Source organism: Lactuca sativa, chromosome 1, assembly GCF_002870075.4.
Source record: "Lactuca sativa cultivar Salinas chromosome 1, Lsat_Salinas_v11, whole genome shotgun sequence".
In the NCBI taxonomy this organism is placed as follows: domain Eukaryota; kingdom Viridiplantae; phylum Streptophyta; class Magnoliopsida; order Asterales; family Asteraceae; genus Lactuca; species Lactuca sativa.
The window spans coordinates 209,242,073-209,262,306 of NC_056623.2; positions in this window are offsets into that span (position 1 = coordinate 209,242,073).

Here is a 20,234-nt window from a genome sequence, read left to right on the forward strand (position 1 = left end):
TACTAGTTAGGGCTAAGGATATGCTTAGTTTTTGCATGATAGAATGCTAGGAGAGATGCATTGTATGCCTATTATATGAGCTTGTAGACTTGCATGCTAGTTCTGATTAACCAGTGATAGGTGGGCCTGATATGTGATGCCTTGTAGCCTAAGAAGCATGGGATGCTAGATTGGGTATAGTTTGTATGTGTAAGGAAATCAGTAGTGGTAGTGGGAGCTCCTAATATGAGTTGCATTGTTTGGGATTAGATGCTCATGATTATTCTATGGATTGGAGTGCTATTGCACGAATACGGCTTGCTTTGTGCTTTGTGGAACTCTTAGTTGATGAGAGTTAGCTATTATGTGAATATCTCAAGTCATATGTGACAAAGGTTGAATATTCTCAAAGTGATGGATTTGACCCAATTGTGTAGCTATTGTTTGAGTCCAACCATTATAGGGATGATTCTGATACTTGAAGTATTATCTAATCTTTGTTGCATGTGATTGTATTCATGAGGTGGGTGACTGGAATTATGGGGAGTTCCTCAACAGCTGATGGCAGGGTAAAAAGCCTAGGGATTGCTTTATTGGGTTTTGTTGCGCTGGGTAGTGATTGTTTGGTGTATGGATTTGAGAGCGTGACTTGGAGGATTCAGGAGGATTCTTGAGGAAAGTATGGATAGGTGTGGAAGGTAGTATTAGGCCCGTACTACTGAAAGCACATGGTTCATATTCGAATAAGGGAGAGTCTTGGAGAATCTAGGAAGCCTATGGGATGAGAATTCTTGTGTATATTTGGATCTTTTGCATGTTGTTTTCTATTTGGAGTTGAGCACTTAGAAATGGGGTTTAGGATCTGGTTCTAGCTCAGCTGCAGGTACTGAGTCGATCAATACGTGGATGTGGGAGTTCATCTCATCGGAGATTACTCGTAGTATTTTGGAATGGACTTCGGTGATCTTTGGTTCAGTCAAGGAAGGAGGATCCTATTGTAACTTTTTGTCATTGGTATCAGAGGGAAGTTTTGCCAAATGTTCTCAGGATGGTCGGCGTAATTCAATAGGAGGAGGTCAGGATTCCTTTAAGTTCTTTTGTGGGTATGTTATCTTATGTCTTTTTCTGGGTTGTTATCCGTAATTTGCATTGCTTTGGAATTTTTTCTTGGGTTTAAGTAAGTTAGATCTCGGGTTGATTTTCTGCTATTGTCTTGGTTATATTATCAAGGATTATGATATGTCATTCTGCATGCTGAGAGTCTTCAAAGAATCATTAGTAGGTCGTATCTTGTTGAGCGGGTTACAGTGTTATCAGTTGTTATTCCGGGTCTTTGTTGGGATCAATACAGGTGTATTGCTTGGAGGATCTTTGGTTAGGGTTAGCGGGTTAGTTTTCCAGTAAAATCAGGTTCATTTATTTTATCTTTAGATCTGTTGGGATCGGCAGTCATCTATGGAAAAACTTTTGTGGTTCAAACAATACCATGGATAGGAGAGGAGCGGTAGAAGGAAGATGGTGGTTTCTGTTGCATGAATTGTTTGGTCATTGGAAATTTTAATGGAGTTTTATATTCACGTAGGTTGTATATGGTTACAATTCAGTGATTCCTTTAGAATGGAAGTTAGGGTGAAGATTCGTCAGTCAGGGAAAGGATTATGGTTTTTAGTCACCGGCATATGAACTCAAGGAATTGGTTTGGTATTACGTGAGGTGATTGGATTATCAGACTTGTTAAGATTTCAAGAGTATTCTTTAGGACTTCAGGAGTTGGGCGATCACTGAGATTGGCTAGTAATGGAACGCTAGTATTGATTAACGCAGGTCATAGGCGGTTCATGTTGTATGAGGTTGATGGGTTCGGAATTCATCGGATTTAAGAGATAAGAGAGCTTCGTCGAATTCAAGTGGGGAAGAATCAATCGGGAATTTTGGGAATTAGGAATATGTGGAACTAGGGCGAGTTTCATATCCTGGCCAGGAGGAGAGACGAACCAAGTGGTTGTTTATATTGAGGTTGTATAAGTGGTAGTTCAGGAAACTTTCATGTAACTTCCATAAAATTCAAGAAAATTAAAACTTTTTAAAGCATTTAAAAACCATTAATTATTACAAAATGATTTTAAAATAGTTTCATATTAGAGTATCCCAGAATTCAAATCATAAAAATACAAGGAGGTGCACGATCATGCCTTTGCCTTCCCGCGATCATCCGAAATACGTGAAACAAAATCTAAAACTGTAAGCCTGAAGCTTAGTGAGTTCCCCCAAAATACCAACGCCATACAACATAACGATATCATAGCAAATAAACATCATGCATACTGAGCCATCAGCCTGACTGGACTGCCTCGCAGAGCCATCAGCCTATCTAGACCGCTCTCCAAGACATCGATACGTCTGGACCGCCTCGTGGGCCTTCAGCGTATCCGGACCGCTCGTTAGGCCTCTGGTCTGATTAACACACCCTTACCGGGTTTGCAGTCTATCCAGGCTGCCCTGGGTATTTTGGCCTAGACCACAAAGCAGATACTGCCTCAACCCATCCCCAATCACACAATCAACACATAAATATCAAATTCTAGCATATACAAATAGTCAGACCGATCTAACAGATCACTAATCATAGCATCATCCTAAATACTAGGATACCGACCAAATAGGTCACTAACATAGCATCATCCTATATACCAGGATACCAACCTAACAAGTCACTAAGCATATCAACATGCAATAAACTTGAATACAAATCCAAAAAGGGCCGGCATTGGTGCCTTCGATCCTGTTAGTATAGTGAGGGCAACTCACCTCATAATGTCAAACTGTAGTGTTAAGATAAAACTCCTGAATCACATCTACGAACTCCACCACCTATAACCACCATAGGACCAAGTCCATCAAAATCCCAAATTACTAAAATACCCTCAGAAGTCCAACTGGTCAACCCTTGGTCAAAGTCAAAGTCAACGGTCAAGGTCAACAGTCCATGTTGACCCAACTCATCGAGTGTAGCTTACTGACTCGTCGAGTTCCTTCAGAACTCAAGGAATCATGAAAACCCCAGTTGACTCGCCGAGTTTCTAGACAACTCGTCGAGTCCATGCAGTGTCGAAAATGTTGGGAAAACCCTAACCAACTCGTCGAGTTATCTCCCTAACTCATGGAGTTCATGCAGAATCTAGAAAGCGGGAAACCCTTATCCAACTCGTCAAGTTGCCTATGCAACTCATCGATTTCCTTCAGTCCTTTTCTCATTTAGACACTTTTTGGTGAAACCAAGGCTCTAAACTGTAGATCTAGCCTCCTAGGTTGTAGTTACCACATAAAGTTGCAAAGTTTACGTGCATTCAACACTCCATGAAGCTAAAACACTCAATATTATACTTAGGAAGAGATCGTGGACATGGAGGAGGGCCAAAGCTTCATAAAGCTTGAGGCTTTATGTCCATAAGTCCTAGAGAAGTCTAGATCTGAAACCATGTCCCTGTGACAAGCTCAAATCCGAAAGTGACTCCATTTTTGCACCAAAATGCCCATATACTAACATAAGAAGAGATCTAAGAAATGGAAAGCCAAGGTAAGGACTTTTTACTTTCAACTGGATGCCAACACGATGTAAATATTGGATCAACAAGCTTCTTCTCGTTCCAAGCCTCTAAATCTTCAAGCGTCTTCAAGAAATGCACCAAACACACACTCTTAGCCTCACACACTAAAAATAGGGTTAGATCAATTAGGGTTTGCTCCTGGATATGAAAAGTGGCAAGGGTGGCTGGGGGAAAGGACTTAATTTCCATTAAATAGGGTGCAAACCCTAAAAAGTAGGGTTTTCAAACACAGCCTCTACTCGTCGAGTTGGATCCTCCAACTTATCGAGTAGATCCTAGAATCCAGGCGGCTTTAACCTTCTTTACACGATGATTTGAGGCATCCAACTCATTGAGTAGCTCTAAAACATGAATATAAAGCTTTAAATTTTATATCTATGAGTCAGGGTGTTAAATTTCAACCGTTGGTCAGCGTCTCCTTTATTATGCATAGTAGGTTTGTGGTTGAGTCCAGATTGAGGGCTTTGGAATTCGAAGCATGACCTGAACACCTGATTGGATGCAGGTTGATGCAAGTTATGGCTCAAGACGCATTGGGTTATGATGGTTAAGGTGTGGTAAGGCCACAGGTGGTAACCATGGTTGGATAGAAGTGTTGTAAGACTGCAATGATATCGTAGAATTCATCAGTTCGAGGTAGGCTATCATTGGACGTGGTCATGAGTGCAAAGGGGGAATCAGTTCGCACCTTGTGCATTTTGGTCAGGAGTGTCGAGGAGTATTTCCCTATTTTAGGTTGAGGACCATTGGGGTCCAAGGCAGAGTCGGGCTTGTGTAGCTATAGATGGGTGGGACCTGTAGGCGAGGCCGCTCCTTGGTATAGTTGGATGGGACCTGTGGACGAGGCCCATGTAATTATGGCAATACAGGTGGGACCTGGTGGAGACCTTTGGATCAAGGTATTGGATCTTAAGTTGCAGGATTAGGTAGGTGGTTAGTGTGTGATTTAGAGGGGTTTATAGGCTGGGTAGCCTTGTTATTTGGACTCTTGGGAATCTAGTGGTTGGACCAGGTGCAAGACTGGTAGTCTCGGCGATGGTTTAGGAACCTTTATATCTCGGTCTAGTGAGGGGTTTTCCTGAATCATAAGGTTTTTGATGAAAAGCAAGTGCAGATCCATGGATCTCGGTAATGAATTGAGTATCGGGTTGGTTTTTGGAGAAGATCTTGATTTGGGAATTGCAAGTGGTTAAGTGCAGGATTTTCTTTTCAGTAGGATAAGAATTGGGGTATCTATATGCTGAGGGCATCAATCGAAGGGTTTAGAGGTAAGGAATGGATTCTGTTTTGATGGCAGATCAAGCCCTTGTGATCATGTTTTGGATTGGTTCTATTTGTGAAGGGTATCAAGATAAGTCAAGGCGGTATTAATTACTTGAAACTCGTGTGTGGAGTCGCTTGTTATTCAGAGAATATGTTAGGTCACTTGCAGTTTAGATTAAATAATCTCAGAGTAAATGATTTGACCCTGTTGCTCAGCACTTGTCTAAGTCTAACCGTTGTAGGGATGATTCTTCTACATGAAGGATTATTTGAGCCTTATGTCATGTATAAGTGTTATGCATTAATAATAGGTATGTGATTATGTTTTCTAGTGGGAACCTCAAGTTATCAGAAGTTGTGTAGACAATTGGGAGATAAGTGGAATAGATTTAGTAATGGTTCAATACGGGCGGTCTATCAAGGAGTCAGACCATCTCGAGACTTCATATTTCATGTTGTGTAGACGTGGCTGTTTTGCAAGGGATTATTTAGGTTTAGAAAGGATTTGTTCATGTTCGGGTTGGAGAGCCCTGTCAGGTTTGTGTAACGACCCGTTTCCGGTATGTTAATCTATTGGTAATTGTTGTGAGTTTTGCAAGAGGAACTCGGCGAGTTCATAGCCTGACTCGCCGAGTAGGGTCGTGCCTGTGAGCACGCGTGAGCCGGGGACTCGGCGAGTCCATATCCTGGACTCGGCGAGTCCATCCGTCTGGGTGAAACCCTAAATCCCCGGGTTGCCCACTATTTAAACCACCTTATAGCCCCATTCTCGCCTCCCTCACCCTGAGAACTCAGTGAGAAAACCCTAATCCTCCCTTGAGAGCTTATAGGTGTTTTTGGTGCCATTTTGTGAAGGTGTGAAGAAGGAGAAGAAGAAAGAAGCAAGGAAAAGAGTTGTAGTGCAAAGATCCAAGGGCAAATCCGAGTTATTTGAGGTATTTTCGGAGTTCCCCTCTTGTTATATGCTTTAAACTTCCATTAGGGCTCTCCTAAGAGCTAGTTGATGCTTGTTCCAAGCCTTATGTTTGCATGAATGCCTTAATAAGTTGTGATATCTTTAGATCTGAATGATGGGGAGTTGTAGAGCCCAGATCTACTGTCTTTTTGGAGTTACTTTGCACATAAATCATAGATCTACCCATTTTATGCATCTTTTAGCCTTATTTCCCTTATTCATGAGGTTGTGCACGTAAAGTTGGAAACTTTACGTGGTAAATCAGCTTATTGGACTCAGATCTATCAATTGCATGTGTTGGATTCAAACAAAATCGAGTAAAAATCAGTTGCATGGCGGCAACTCGGCGAGTCGGGAACAACGACTCGGCGAGTTGGGCCGCGAGTTCCCGAGTCCTTCATTTTGATCAGTGTCGAGTGAATTCAGTGAGTTAGAGAGTGGACTCAGCGAGTTGAGGGTAGACTCAGTGATGGAGGGACTCGGCGAGTTTGTTCATACAACTCGGCGAGTCCAAGGCAATCTTCTTGGGGATCAAGAACAACTCGTCGAGTCTGTTCATCCGACTCGGCGAGTCGGATGAAGATCATCTGAGTTTTTGGATCCAGAGGGTACTCGTCGAGTCGATGCCACACTCGACGAGTATCAGCGTGCAAGAGTTGAGCGGAGAGTTTAGGACTCGGCGAGTTGGGTATCCCGACTCGGCGAGTCAGCCCTGAGTAAGTTGACTTTGACCAAGGGTAAAAGAGTCATTTTACCCTGAGTGTAGTGTTAGTGAATGATCGAGTGTGTTTATGGATTTGTAGCCGAGGAGATTCAGGAGCAGCAGCCGTTAGCTTTCCGAGCCACACACTCATCCGCTAGCTTACGAGGTGAGTTTCCTTCCAGTAGGAACGGGTCTAAGGCCACAATGCCGACCCGTTTAGCTAGCAGTAGTATCCGGATGTTATCCGATGCAGTAGTTAGCATGTTTGATGCCTTCGTGGCTCGAACAAGGGTATGTGTGTTCATGTTAGTGATATGTTATGCTATGATCAGTCAGCTTCGGGCTCCGGTCCGATGTCAGCTTCGGACTTTGGTCCGATGTAGGGGACAAGGTCCCAGTTAGCTTCGGACTTCGGTCCGATGTCAGCTTCGGACTTCGGTTCGATGTGGGGGACAAGGTCCCAGTTAGCTTCGGACTTCGGTCCGATGTCAGCTTCGGACTTCGGTTCGATGTAGGGGATAAGGTCCCCGTCAGTCAGCTTCGGACTTCGGTCCGATGGAGGGGGCAAGGCCTCGTATGTGCTTGATATATTATTGTATGGTATGTGGTAATTTGGGGGAGCTCACTAAGCTTCGTGCTTACAGTTTCAGTTTGGGTTTCAGGTACTTCCGCAAGCAAAGGGAAGAGCTCGGGATGATGGCATCGCACACACCACCGCCTCAGCTTTAGCCTGGGATTGATTTAGATGTTCGATCTGATGTAGTATGATACAGTTTTTCCGCACAGTATTTTATTATGTTTTGGAATACATCACGTATGGTTTTATTATATGATGCTCTGATTACAGTTTTGATTATATTAAAAACAAAAATTTTTGGGTCGTATTTTTGGGTCGTTTCAAGTTGGTATCAGAGCCCTGGTTTGAGGGATTCGGATACACTCTCGGGTGTATCTGAACTCAAACTAAGGGGAAATAAAAGATTTTTAATAAAATGTTTTTACAAAAGAATTTTGAAAACACTTAGAAGGAAAAGAATTGTTTTAAGATAGAGGTGTGTGCATGCGGTCAACCGAGCTCAAGTAAGTACTCCCAAATTACCCATACAAGTTATTTGTTCAATTTCAGTTCAGTAGAACAGCATGCTAGAATAGGACTAAGGATCTAAGATAATGCCTTATGTGCCTGCTTATGTGTTACAGCTTTATGAATATTACATGCTAGAATTGAGTAGACAGCAGTAGGATAGCCTGTTTAGGTTATGCCTAATAGTATGAGTTTAGCATCCTATGCTAGTACAGTTTCTTGTTATAAGAATAGTTTGCGTGAGTCTGTTTCCCTTGTCCGAATGCTGCTTGCTTTGTGCTTAGTGGGGTTCCGAGTAATGGGAGTTAGCCATTAATTGGACACGTCACACCACATGTAATCAGGTTTGAATAATCCCAGAGTGCTGGAACTGGCCTTACTGCGCAGCTCTTGTTTGAGTCCAACCGTTGTAGGGACGGATCTTTTACTTGAAGGATTATCCGATCCTCATCACATGTGATGGTGTTCAGGTGATGGCTAACTGGCAGTGCGAGGAGACCTACAGCAGCTGAGGACCAGTCGTATTGAGCTCGAGTTTTCTCTAGGGCAAGCCTAGGATGAGAGTAGCAGAGATCAGTAGTGGTAGAAGTGACTTGGTGGAGTCAGGGCAGTTCTTGAAGAAGGTACGGATAGATGTGGAAGGTAGTATGGGCCCGTACTACTGGAAGCAGAGGATCCGTACTCGAATCAAGAAAGGCTGAGACAAGACCAAGAAGCTAGTTGTAGTATGAATGATCCCTCAAGGTATTTCTGTTTTCTGATGTGATTGTGATGTGTTTTAGAATGGTGGTTTTGCGTTCGAGACCAGCAGCCGGCAGCGGAGGTGCCGGGGAGGGATCAGGTTCAGGCTCGGGGGATGAGCGCATGGATGAGCAGACCCGAGAGTTTCTTTCTTCGGAGATTACGCGCATCATTATAGAGCAGACTCCTGTGATCTTCGGTTCGATCAAGGAGGGGATTCTAGAGCTGATGGATGAGAGACTGGGCACCTTCCGTGCCGAGGTGGCGGCCATGATGGGGTCGCGCACCCTTACCTTCAGGGAGTTCAGGGCATGTGGAGCCCCGGACTATCATGGGGCGCGGGACCCCATAGCGAGCACCAGATGGTTGGCAGATGTGGCCAACGCTTTCCGTTCTAGCAGATGTCCCGAGGGGGACAAGGTCAGATTGGCGTCCTGTCTTCTGAAGGACAGGGCACGAGATTGGTGGGAGGAGGTCGGGCATGCTATTGGTGATGATGCAGCATTGGACGCTATGACCTGGGCTGATTTCTCTACCAGGTTCAGGGCGGAGTTTGCACCAGTCATTGAGGTGCAACAGCTAGCTAGGGAGTTTCAGGACCTCACCCAGACTACAGAGACAGTGGCGGAGATCACCGCCAAGTTCAGGGAGAGGGCTCTTCTCGTTCCTCAGTATGTAGCTGATGAGGAAATGAAGAAGGCCCGTTATCATGAGATGTTGCGGAGCGATATCCGCCAGTTTGTGAGTCGGTCCAGCTGTAAAACGCTGGAAGATATGATTGCTAGAGCTCGGGAGAGGGAGATTGATCTCGAGATGGAGAAGAAGAGGAAACCGGAGGCGGTTTCGGGTTCGGGAGGTTCGGGCAAAAAGCCCAGGGTTTCAGATCATAGGTCTAGGGGACAGCCGAGCTACGGTCGGTGTGGTAGGTGTGGGAAGATGCACGAGGGAGCGTGCAAGGCAGGGAGTTCCGGCTGCTTCAAGTGCGGTCGGGTTGGACATTTGAGTAGGGATTGTACGGCTCCTGCTACTGCCGTTGCTGCGTCAGATCTGATTTGCTTTCAGTGCAATCAGAGGGGACATAAAAAGTCCCAGTGTCCGAGTTTAGCTTCAGCAGGGAAGGTGGCTGCACCTGCCCCTGCTACCTTGAGGATTACAGATGGCCGGCAGGGCCGAGCTGATGCGCCAGTAGCGAAGAGTAGGGCGTTTCAGATGACAGCAGAGGAGGCGCGAGCGACTCCTGATGTGGTGACGGGTATGTATTTTCCCTTTTATCTCTTTATTATTATTGATTAAATGCTGCTTATGGTTGTATGTTTATTCAGGGTCGTTCTCTGTGAACGGCATTTCTGCTTTGGTATTATTCGATTCGGGGGCTACCCGATCATTCGTATCTCTTGCGCTTAGCAAGAGGTTCAGTAGAGCTCCAGGAGAGCTGGATTGTCCATTAGAGGTTGAGATAGCGGATGATAGGACCGTGAGGGTCGGCAGAGTGCACAGAGGGTGTTCTCTTCAGTTATTTGATGAGCAGTTCTCAGTGGATTTGGTACCTATTCCCCTGCGAGGGAATAAGGTTATTGTGGGTATGGATTGGCTAAGCCCCAATGGGGCAGTGATTGATTGCGAGCTTCAGTTAGTGAGGGTTCGCACTCCCAGTGGGGGAGAGTTGGTGATTCAGGGCGAAAGGCCACAGCGAGGACTGACCTTTTGTTCCGCCGCAAGGGCGAGACGCTATGTTCAGCAGGGTTGCGCCGGTTTTGTAGCCTACGTTTTGGATGCCCGGGAGAAGGGCAAGTCGACAGTGGATGATGTTCCTATTGTTCGAGACTACCCGGATGTGTTTCCTGAGGATTTACCGGGGGTACCTCCTGAGAGACAGGTCGAGTTCCGGATCGACCTCGTCCCTGGTGCGGCTCCAATAGCCAAGGCACCGTATCGACTAGCTCCCCCTGAGATGCAGGAGTTGTCTACACAGCTGCAGGAGCTGTTAGACAAGGGTTTCATTCGGCCGAGCAGTTCGCCTTGGGGAGCGCCAATCCTGTTTGTGAGAAAGAAGGATGGGTCGCATCGTATGTGTATTGATTACCGGGAGCTGAATAAGGTAACGGTGAAGAACCGTTACCCACTCCCGAGGATAGATGATTTGTTTGATCAGCTTCAGGGAGCGTCTTGGTTCTCCAAGATCGATCTACGCTCCGGATATCATCAGATGCGGGTTAGAGATGAGGATGTGCAGAAGACTGCTTTCAGGACCAGGTATGGTCATTATGAGTTTGTGGTGATGCCATTTGGGCTCACCAATGCCCCAGCCGCGTTCATGGATCTCATGAACCGCGTGTGCAGACCGATGCTGGATCGGTCAGTGATCGTGTTCATCGATGACATATTGGTGTATTCCAAGACGCAGGGACAGCACGAGAAGCACCTGCGGGAGGTGTTAGAGACTTTGAGGAGGGAGAGACTGTTCGCTAAGTTCTCCAAGTGCGAGTTCTGGTTACGCGAGGTGCAGTTTCTTGGGCATCTCGTTAATCAGAAGGGTATTTTGGTTGACCCGGCCAAGATTGAGGCCGTGATGCAGTGGGAGGTCCCGAGGTCTCCATCTGAGATTCGGAGCTTCCTAGGATTGGCAGGGTATTATCGGAGGTTTATTCAGGATTTCTCCAAGATAGCAGTGCCGCTCACCCGACTAACCAAGAAGTCGGTAGTTTTTCGTTGGGGGCCTGAGCAGCAGGCGGCGTTCGAGACTCTCAGGCAGAGATTGTGCGAGGCTCCGATCCTTACCTTGCCAGAGGGTGTTGAGGATTTCGTGGTCTATTGTGATGCTTCGATCACAGGTATGGGAGCAGTGTTGATGCAGCGAGGCCACGTGGTGGCTTATGCCTCGAGACAGTTGAAGCCTCACGAGGCTAACTATCCTACCCATGACTTAGAGCTGGGGGCAGTTGTATTTGCCCTCAAGATTTGGAGACATTATCTGTATGGGGTCCGCTGTACTATCTACACGGACCACAAGAGTTTGCGATACCTTATGGATCAGCCGAGTTTGAATATGAGACAAAGGAGATGGTTGGACGTGCTGAAGGACTATGACTGTGAGATCCTGTATCATCCAGGGAAGGCCAACGTGGTGGCCGATGCCCTGAGCCGCAAGGTGTCGGCGGCCCCTATCAGGGATCTGTGTATGAGGATGACAGTGATCACTCCACTGTTGGAGCGGATCAAGGAGGCTCAGATGGAGGGCCTCAAGGAGGAGAGGCAGAAGTGCGAAAGGATAGTAGGCCGAGTAGCTTCATTTGAGTTCGACAGTCGGGGTTTGTTGACGCTTCATGGTAGGGTATGGGTACCGTACTGGGGTGGGGTACGGCAGGTATTGATGGACGAGGCTCATAAGTCTCGATTTTCTATCCACCCTGGAGCGACAAAGATGTATCGGGATCTTCGACACGATTATTGGTGGCCCTGCATGAAGCGGGACGTCGCCTGGTACGTCGAGAGATGCCTGACCTGCCGGAAGGTCAAGGCGGAGCACCAGAGGCCTCACGGCAGGATGCAGCCGTTAGACATTCCCGTGTGGAAATGGGAGGACATTACCATGGATTTTGTCACCAAGCTTCCCCGGACCGCACGTGGAGTGGACTCGATATGGGTAGTAGTGGATCGGTTGACGAAGAGTGCTCATTTTATCCCGATCCAGGAGAGTATATCGGCGGAGAAGTTAGCCGATATTTATGTGCGTGAGATCGTAGCACGTCATGGAGTACCGGTATCAGTGGTGTCTGACCGAGATGTCCGTTTCACATCCAGATTTTGGAAGCGATTCCACGACGAGATGGGTACTCGTCTCCATTTCAGCACCGCTTTCCACCCTCAGACAGACGGGCAGAGCGAGAGGACGATTCAGACTCTAGAGGATATGCTCAGGGCATGCGTTCTAGATTTCGGTGGCAGTTGGGATACGTACCTTCCGTTAGCGGAGTTCTCGTATAACAACAGTTACCATGCGAGCATTGACCGACCTCCCTTTGAGATGCTATATGGGAGGAAGTGTAGGACCCCGATTTGTTGGGGCGAGGTCGGTCAGCGAGTCATTGGGAGCACAGAGGTGGTGCTCAAGACGACTGAGTTGATCCAGCAGGTCCGTAGTAGACTGCAAACGGCTCAGAGTCGACAGAAGAGCTACGCCGATAGGAGGCGTTCGGACTTGGAGTTCCAGGTGGGAGATATGGTCCTTCTGAAGGTCTCACCTTGGAAGGGTGTCATCAGGTTCCGGAAGAGGGGCAAGTTGGGCCCCAGATTTATTGGTCCTTTCAGGGTTTTGGCCCGGGTGGGTCGGGTTGCTTATCGGTTAGATCTTCCTGAAGAGCTTAGTCAGATCCACAACACTTTCCATGTGTCTCAGTTGAGGAAGTGTTTGGTGGATGAATCAGCAGTCGTTCCCCTAGAGGATATTCAGGTTGATAGTAGCCTGAATTATATTGAGAGACCGGTCGCGATTTTGGACCGGAAGACCAAGACCTTGAGGAACAAGGAAATTCAGTTAGTAAAGGTGCAGTGGCAGCACCGGAAGGGGTCTGAGTGGACGTGGGAGGCTGAGGAGGAGATGAGAGAGCACTACCCAGAGTTATTTGCAGATCCAGCCGTAGCAGACTTCGAGGACGAAGTCTAAAACAAGTGGGGGAGAATTGTAACGACCCGTTTCCGGTATGTTAATCTATTGGTAATTGTTGTGAGTTTTGCAAGAGGAACTCGGCGAGTTCATAGCCTGACTCGCCGAGTAGGGTCGTGCCTGTGAGCACGCGTGAGCCGGGGACTCGGCGAGTCCATATCCTGGACTCGGCGAGTCCATCCGTCTGGGTGAAACCCTAAATCCCCGGGTTGCCCACTATTTAAACCACCTTATAGCCCCATTCTCACCTCCCTCACCCTGAGAACTCAGTGAGAAAACCCTAATCCTCCCTTGAGAGCTTATAGGTGTTTTTGGTGCCATTTTGTGAAGGTGTGAAGAAGGAGAAGAAGAAAGAAGCAAGGAAAAGAGTTGTAGTGCAAAGATCCAAGGGCAAATCCGAGTTATTTGAGGTATTTTCGGAGTTCCCCTCTTGTTATATGCTTTAAACTTCCATTAGGGCTCTCCTAAGAGCTAGTTGATGCTTGTTCCAAGCCTTATGTTTGCATGAATGCCTTAATAAGTTGTGATATCTTTAGATCTGAATGATGGGGAGTTGTAGAGCCCAGATCTACTGTCTTTTTGGAGTTACTTTGCACATAAATCATAGATCTACCCATTTTATGCATCTTTTAGCCTTATTTCCCTTATTCATGAGGTTGTGCACGTAAAGTTGGAAACTTTACGTGGTAAATCAGCTTATTGGACTCAGATCTATCAATTGCATGTGTTGGATTCAAACAAAATCGAGTAAAAATCAGTTGCATGGCGGCAACTCGGCGAGTCGGGAACAACGACTCGGCGAGTTGGGCCGCGAGTTCCCGAGTCCTTCATTTTGATCAGTGTCGAGTGAATTCAGTGAGTTAGAGAGTGGACTCAGCGAGTTGAGGGTAGACTCAGTGATGGAGGGACTCGGCGAGTTTGTTCATACAACTCGGCGAGTCCAAGGCAATCTTCTTGGGGATCAAGAACAACTCGTCGAGTCTGTTCATCCGACTCGGCGAGTCGGATGAAGATCATCTGAGTTTTTGGATCCAGAGGGTACTCGTCGAGTCGATGCCACACTCGACGAGTATCAGCGTGCAAGAGTTGAGCGGAGAGTTTAGGACTCGGCGAGTTGGGTATCCCGACTCGGCGAGTCAGCCCTGAGTAAGTTGACTTTGACCAAGGGTAAAAGAGTCATTTTACCCTGAGTGTAGTGTTAGTGAATGATCGAGTGTGTTTATGGATTTGTAGCCGAGGAGATTCAGGAGCAGCAGCCGTTAGCTTTCCGAGCCACACACTCATCCGCTAGCTTACGAGGTGAGTTTCCTTCCAGTAGGAACGGGTCTAAGGCCACAATGCCGACCCGTTTAGCTAGCAGTAGTATCCGGATGTTATCCGATGCAGTAGTTAGCATGTTTGATGCCTTCGTGGCTCGAACAAGGGTATGTGTGTTCATGTTAGTGATATGTTATGCTATGATCAGTCAGCTTCGGGCTCCGGTCCGATGTCAGCTTCGGACTTTGGTCCGATGTAGGGGACAAGGTCCCAGTTAGCTTCGGACTTCGGTCCGATGTCAGCTTCGGACTTCGGTTCGATGTGGGGGACAAGGTCCCAGTTAGCTTCGGACTTCGGTCCGATGTCAGCTTCGGACTTCGGTTCGATGTAGGGGATAAGGTCCCCGTCAGTCAGCTTCGGACTTCGGTCCGATGGAGGGGGCAAGGCCTCGTATGTGCTTGATATATTATTGTATGGTATGTGGTAATTTGGGGGAGCTCACTAAGCTTCGTGCTTACAGTTTCAGTTTGGGTTTCAGGTACTTCCGCAAGCAAAGGGAAGAGCTCGGGATGATGGCATCGCACACACCACCGCCTCAGCTTTAGCCTGGGATTGATTTAGATGTTCGATCTGATGTAGTATGATACAGTTTTTCCGCACAGTATTTTATTATGTTTTGGAATACATCACGTATGGTTTTATTATATGATGCTCTGATTACAGTTTTGATTATATTAAAAACAAAAATTTTTGGGTCGTATTTTTGGGTCGTTTCAGTTTGGTTTCGGTTGCCTTGGGAAGGATGTCGTATGCTCGGTGTTGTGGTTGTGTTGCTCATGTTGTCTGGCATGTCGGCGATTGTAAGGAATGATTTCAAGGACAAAATCTAATTTTAGTGGGGGAGAGTTGTAACACCCTATTTCGGATTGTTTCCTTTTTCGGGGTGGTGATCAAGGATTGGGTATTATCATACTTATGACCCTTGAAGAATTGAGATAGGGACTCATTTGGAGGTGGATGATGTAAATTGGATGATCCGGTTATTCGGTTTGTATTTTGGGGCCAAAGGGTATTTCGGTATTATGTCAGCTTGGGCTTTTATGGAATTTGGATGGTTGTTGGGGAAATTGTAATGCAAGTATAAGTGGATTAAAGCATAGACCTTCTCATTACCATGGATATAAGGATCGGCGGAATCAGATTTATATCGAGGAATTTATAGCCTTCAAAGTGCTTTAGGCTTTGAGAGGAAATCCTAGGGAGTATGCGGGGCATACCTAGGGAGTATGCAGGGCGTACTGGTGTGAAGGTTGGTATGTCAGGTGTAATGTGGTGTACGCTTAGCGTACTGCGAAGGAAGGATCTGGGCTATGAGGCCTCGTACGCTGCGCGCACAAGGAGTATAGGGGACGTACGAGGTGTAAGTCAAAACCCTAATTTAAGATGTTGTACCCTATATAAGCACTTTAAGTCTTTAGTGTTGGTCTCTTTACCAGCCTCCAAGTCCCTAAAACCTTAGAAATCATCCCTTAGCCTCCATAGTGGTGTTTTTGAGCTTATTGTGTGCATCTTTATGTGTTTGGTTCATATTGAAGAAGATGGAGTTTGGTGCAAGGTTGTGCACTACTAGAAAACCGCCCTTTAATGACGCGCAAACAATGACATGCACTGATAGAGGACGCGCATTCGTGTGTACCCTAAAAAATAATGTCAGATATGCAAAATTTGAAGGATAGAGGGCACGCATTTGTGCGTGCCCTAAAATTAGTGTCCAACAAAGAAAAATTACAAACACGGAGGGCGTTTATGTTAAATGTGTGTGTGATGTAGAAATGTCGCTTTATAATTTTTTAATTAGAAACGCGTTTTTAAGGGGGAAAAATGCAAAATCTCTAAAATTCTAAAAATTTTAGGTGCCCACTTCTGCACTCTATCCTCTTGACCTCCTTCCATTCTCTCCCTCTATTCTTTGTGCAAACCCTAAGCCATCGCCATCTTCCTTCTATCTAGGACGTGCTAGGGTTTTATTTTATTTTAAGCTTAACTTCTCCTAATTTACTCTTTCTCTCTCTCTCTACCCCATACTGCTCGACAACTAGCCACCACCCTTCGTCTTCTCTCTGGTTCACCACCGTCTCCAATAAAGCCCCAATATACCACTGACACAACATACCGCAAGATCACCACCCCTCTTTCGCACAAACATCGTTGGTTAATAACACCACCATTTGTATAAAAACCCTAGAACCATAAGAAATCGAAGGTTGCAACTCAGATTTGGGATCGACTCTCTCGTGGATTGTGCTTCAACTCTCTCCATCTGCTCTCATCCAAAACCAACCGCAAACACACGTGGCTATGTGCTGCATCGCAGGCGGCTGTTTTTTTCATCGTCGTTGCAGTATGTGAGTTCAAGGCGGCGACGTTTGAAATTCCAAACATTTGGAATAAAAAATGCTTCGGCTTCGTCTGGGTGGTCAGGAAGAGCTATGAAAGTTTATATGGAGTCGCAATCCGAAGCAGTGCCTTCAACCTCGTTTCCGGTGAAGGAGATTGCTTCTTCTATGTTGCCAGTCCGTTCCTTCATTGTCGTCACTTTTGGTATTGCTTTTAATTGCTACATATTTCTATTATGTTTTCTTGTTTATATCGTTTTTGAATGCACTACATCCGTTCCATACGAGAGTAGATTGATTGCGCATTTGAACACAATTAAGTTTATCTATAAAAATGAAACAAAAGTAGGATTTGTGTAACTTCTCAATGGATCACTAATTTATAACTTCTGCTGCCAGTTATGTGGAAATTAGTGGAGAAACTGATGATGCCTAAGAAATCAAAAGCTCCTGTACAAAGGCCATTGCTTAGTTGTGGATGAGTCTATGCTTATAGGAGAGTCTCTTCCTGTTTTTAAGGAAGAAGGGCTTTTTCAATGGGGTCATATTCTTTGTGCATTTGGAGAAAAATTTGATCTTTGACTGGGATTACGTGTCAAGTCATCTGTGTTTTCTTCCTACACAGATCTTCATTTACATATGGTAACCATATATAATTTTTTGTTTGTTTTTGTGATTTTCTCATGTATTAATAATTAATTAGTTTAGTTTGCTGAAAATCTCAGGTATATCGTGTTATTTGTTGTTACTGTTGTTGTGGTTTTGTTATGGCCCACAAATGGGTTGAAGATTCAACTACATATTAATGAGTTGATGAGTGATATGTTAGGCATCTTCAAAAGTAGAAAAAAGAAAGATGAAGATGAAAATTGTGAGTATGAGATGGTTTGGGATGCAGAACGGCCGATGCATTTAATCAAGAAAGCCTCAAAGATCGTGCCTACACGTTCAAATGAGACGGCAGAAAGGTAATTTTCTAAAAACTGCTTCCTGATATGTAATCAGAAGCATGTTTTTATGAGACTCTGAGGATTGTAAGTAATTTTTGTATAACAGGGCCACCATATATATATATATATATATATATATATATATATATATATATATATATATATATATATATATATATATATATATATATATATATATATATGGTCAGTATAACAGTTGGTTCACAATTCATTGAATTCGAGGAGCCAATGATTGTTCGCTCATCGCGTCCAATTCATGCTAAAGAAATTGCCACGGTTAGTGAGTCTGTTGTCATTGTAATCTTCATTATTTTTTAGTTTATATGTTAAAGGTTGTGGTGATTCAGGTGAATGCATTTCGTTTGATGATGCATGATAACATGATGGTAGGTGCTTTCTCTCATTCAACAACAATTAGGAAGCTAAGAAAGAATTACCAGACGTTCCTACAGTGACAGTGATTTGTTTGTTTTTGTTGTTTGATAGGACATTGAGTACCTGAAGCTGTATAGTTCAAGATATGGGCGTGAAGAAGGGGTTGAGATTCTTGAAAAAACCGGGATATATCATGAAAAAAGAAAACAAGATAAGAAAAAGGTGAGACTGCATTTCAAGATTTCTATTACGCTTATGCCAATCCACCCAGGACCACTAGGAAACCAAATACCTGCAACATGAATGTTAGAAACAAACATTACAATAGAAGCATATTCAGATGTCATATAACAGTCTAATTACCATCAACCCTTCAAAAACTAACCAACAAACACAAGCCACAAGTATGCCAAGACCTAATCAAACATTCAAGTGCTAATCCCTGAACAAAAAAAAAAAACATCACACAAAAGGACAATTACATACCTTTCAAGAGAGTGGACATGAATAAATAAATACTATAAATAAGTTGAAAAAAACCACTCTTCTATCTAATTCTATCCATGCATCAAGACTCCAACTACACCATCATACTTAATATTTAACCTAAATCTCACATTGCTACATGGCAATTTCCATTAGCAAGAGTAGAGGACCACAATGTATGTACTTAGTGTTAATGTCTCTGATCACAGCTAATATCTCTCTTTATGAGAAATTGCAGAAACCTTCCTCCTTTGAAGACATAATGATGCTTTTTCCACCACTGACTTATATACTAATCATTTTTAGTAGTATTTTTACCACTAACTGCTAACTAACTCATGCCACCAACTTATAAGGAAAACATAGCACCATATATGTCCAATCTGCTAATTACCCAAACTTGGATAAACACAGCCCAAAATACTGATTAAAAAAACACCTTTGTATCTAATATGCACATATAAAGAAAGCTATTGCATTCCTAAGCTTCAAAAACCAGAATGGAAGAAAAATAGAGAGACAGAGAGAAAATTAAAGAGGATCAGGGGATAGAAGTAAACTATTGTTTATTAATAAATTTAGTTAATCACCCTCATTCCTATGGCAATAAAAAATTCCTGGAGAGTTAATTTTCAAAGCTAGATTACAAGAACGGAGATTAACCTAGAAGCAGAATATGTCTAATGCTACATTCACTAGATAGATTATCAGCAAATTATATCAAAAAAATAATAATTTGATCGATACAAAGTAAAATAATCCCAAATTAGGGTAGTAGAGTAGTATACATCTTGGTTACTCATATTACTTCTATGTTTATTATTTATTCCATTTTTTACTATTACTACTATTCCTGGAGTTAGTATTTTAACCCCCCCCCCCCCCCGGGGTGTATCGAGCTTATTGGAATCGGATATACTTGTTGTTGTAATATTTACAAGTCAGAATTATCTATCATAATGAAACAGCCTCCTACAAATTCTCCTTAATAGCTAAGGAAAATAAAAGGACAACACACCACCTCGTAAGCTCAAAGAACAAAGATCACAATAATAAGCATATGTTTTAGTGCCCCTTGATGCACAACACATGATCAAAATTTTACCTCTATCACTCATACACATGATTGAACTGATGTAGAATCTTCCATCTTTTGCATGCAGTTTTTACATCTAAAGATGTAAAAACAGGAAAAAGTAACCAAATAGCCATCAAATCCAACAGATAACAGAGTCTCATTACCAAATGTATAGTTACTTAGCAACACTAGTTCAAGTTTACTGAAACATACAGATCTTTAAGGGATTTATGTATCAATCAACTTGACCACACCCCAATAGGCATGATACGGGGTGAGATTTTCAGAACATGTCGTTCTCAGTAGTTAATTTGTAGAGAAGAATCAAAATCACATAATAGTTGCAGGTAATGTTGTTTTTGTTTAGGGCATGACATGCCATATAACACACGTTCCAAATGAGGGCATATTTTGTAATTTCAGTTCTTATTTGCAGGCAGGTCTGTTAATACATTCTATATATAGTACTTATTTAACTGATCATGTTCATAATTCATTCTCTTGAGGGCTAATTTTGTAATTTCACCTTTTTATTTTTCAGGCCGACAGCTTGGAAGAAGCCAAAAATATTTCCAACAGAAATAAGTAAATTCGTTCTATGCTTTGTGATGCTTGCAAATTCAAGGGTTTGCATGTTGGTGCTTCATAGTTGATATCCCTTATTTATTAGGTATT